This window comes from Lolium rigidum, chromosome 4 (genome assembly GCF_022539505.1).
Source record: "Lolium rigidum isolate FL_2022 chromosome 4, APGP_CSIRO_Lrig_0.1, whole genome shotgun sequence".
NCBI lineage: Eukaryota > Viridiplantae > Streptophyta > Magnoliopsida > Poales > Poaceae > Lolium > Lolium rigidum.
This window is the reverse complement of record NC_061511.1, coordinates 33,627,097-33,629,892: the sequence shown is the minus strand read 5'-3', so window position 1 is coordinate 33,629,892 and position 2,796 is coordinate 33,627,097.

The following is a 2,796-nucleotide window of genomic DNA, read 5'->3' as shown; positions in this document are numbered from 1 at the left end:
GAGTTTATAAAGCATCGCTGGAAACTATCGCGAGGAGATTTGCGAGCAAGTGGCACCTGTTCTGCAAAAGTATCAGCTTCAGCGTCAAGATGTTTCAGCAACAGTCCTAGGGCGCTCCTGGAGGCATGGGTTTTCCACATTATCCACCAGATCTCAAGGTCGAAGAGATGAAGGATAGATTGTGAGGGTCCGATGCGTCGCCATTGGCTCATTGAGCATTGACCAAGTTGACAATCGCTCCTTAGTCGAAGAGATGAAGGACCGATGCGTTGCCATCGGCTCATTGAGCATTAGCTAAATTGACAATCGGCAAAGTCAGTATGAGGGGAAATCGGCTAAATTAGCATAAAGGAAATCGGCAAAATCAAATTGGGGGAAATTCTTCATTGATAAACGGGATTTCTTACATAAAGAGCTGATTGCTCTCAAAAGGAAGTACTAGGGGATACATTGCCCCATCTACTACTACTGATCCTATGCTAAGGGTCCTATCTACGGGCCGTCGCTGCCCTCGTCATCACCGTCGTCGCCGCTGTCGGCGCTACTCCCGGTGGGCTCGTCGTCGCTGCTGCAGCGGCCGCCGGCAGGGCCCTCGTTGTCCTCGTCTTCCTCGCCAGCGTCGTCCTCGTCACTGTCGAAGTCGCTGAGGTTCCCCGGCCAGGGGCAGAAGCGCTTGGCCGGCGGTTCGTCGGAGGAGGTGTCACCCTCCTCCTCCTCCTCCTCCTCGTAGGAGGTGAAGTCGTCCCAGGAGAAGCGATCGTCATCGCTCTCCTCCTCCGTTTCCCCGTCGGCAAGGAAGCGGAGGTCACTTTCCCCGTCGGTCGAGGACTTGTCGTCCTCAGACCAGACGGAGAAGTCGTGGCTGGACTCCTCCCCGTCTTCGATGGCGCGGCGGATGTTGTTCTCGTGGGCCTCCTCCGGGTCCCACTCCGGCGTCGGCTCGCGGGAGGGGGAGGACTGGATGGAAAGACCCGATGAGGCAGAGGAGGAAGAAGACATGGTGGCAGAGGAGGGCTTTTGGAGTGCTAATGCGAAGGGGATGAAGAAGCAAACTGTTTGGAACAGTTAAATAAAAGGGGATATAGTGGAGATTCAATGCCATAGCAGTTTCCGAGGAAGTGGTGCCCAACAGAAAAAAAAATTGCCAGGTCACGCGGTGAAGTGGAGGAGGCAAGGCATCATGATGAAGGATACTGCGACGGTTACTGCTCGCCACGACATGACCCGACGAAGAAAAGCGAGTGATTTTGGAATTGTCATTTCCAAAACCGGGGGGCATGTGTTATCACCAGAATTTGACCGGATCGAGAGGTGGGCCGCGATTAAAGATGGGCTTGAAGAATATACATGGAAGAAATACATGAATCGGCCTTATATGCAAAGTTTGGGCTAGTTTGCCCGTGTATACGTAATATAGTAGGATACGTGTCGGTTAGATAGAGTTTGGCTCGTGCACGGTTGGGATTATTCCCACGTTAGAAAGTCTACGGACTATAAATATGTATCTAGGGTTTATGAAATAAACAACAATCACGTTCACCACAAACCAATCTAGGCGCATCGCCAACTCCCTTGTCTCGAGGGTTTCTTCCGGGTAAGCATCATGCTGCCTAGATCGCATCTTGCGATCTAGGCAGCACACGTTTATTCGCTTGTTCATGCGTTGCTCGTGCTTGAAGCCTTGTTGATGGCGAGCAACGTAGTTATCATAGATGTGTTAGGGTTAGCATTGTTTCATCGTATCATATGCTTTCGTCCGTGCAACCCTTAGACATCTAGCCGCCCTTACACCTATCTTAGGTGTAAGGGCGGCACCCGCTTGATCATTATTTAGTAGATCCGATCCGTTATGATTGCTCCTTGTTCTTCAAGGATTAGTTTAATATCTGCATAGTTAGGCCTTACAAACGGGTTGAAGGATCCAGTGGCACGTAGGGTGTAGTTTGCTAGCCCTAGGCAAGATGTTCCGGGGATCAACTTCATGTTGGTTTTTAGGCCTTGTCTAGGGTCGGTTTACGATCACCGTGCGTGGCCGCCAGGCTCAATCACGCGTAGGATGTTCCGATTATGTGGTGAAAACCCTAAATCATAGTAGGTCGTTTTAGCTTTATTTTGATCAAGCAGGACCACCATCTGACCGTACACCTCGTACGGATCATGGGTGGATTGGCTCCTTGAGCCGATTCACAGGACAACCTGAGAGCCGATCGAGGCTCGTATTTAATGTTTACGTGTATGCCATGCAGGAAACTAAGCGAGGCAAATCCAACACCTTCCTGACCAGGTATAGGTCAGGTGGCACGCCCTTGCACCAGCATCGGACGTGCGTGCCGGAGTCTTTGCGGGCCGTCGCTCGAGGGACCAGGGCCAGCCGCAATCCTGGGAGCCTCCCGGCTCTACTGTGTTGCCCGTCGTTGCTCGCCGGTGGGTTTCTGACCGCAACATAACCATAAAGTGGCATTTCTCCCAATTAAGAACAAGATTAGTTTCTTCACATCTCTGCAATACTTTATCAAGGTTTCGCAAGCAATTATCGAAAGAATTCCCATAGACAGAAAAATCATCCATGAATATCTCTACAATATTCTCACAAAAGCCATGAAAAATAGCAGACATGCATCTTTGAAAAGTAGCAGGAGCATTACATAAACCAAAAGGCATACGTCTATAAGCATAAGTTCCATAGGGACAAGTGAAAGTGGTTTTCTCTTGCTCTTTAGTTTTAACAGCAATTTGTGAAAACCCAGAATAACCATCAAGAAAGCAAAAATGAGTATTTTTAGACAACCTTTCTAA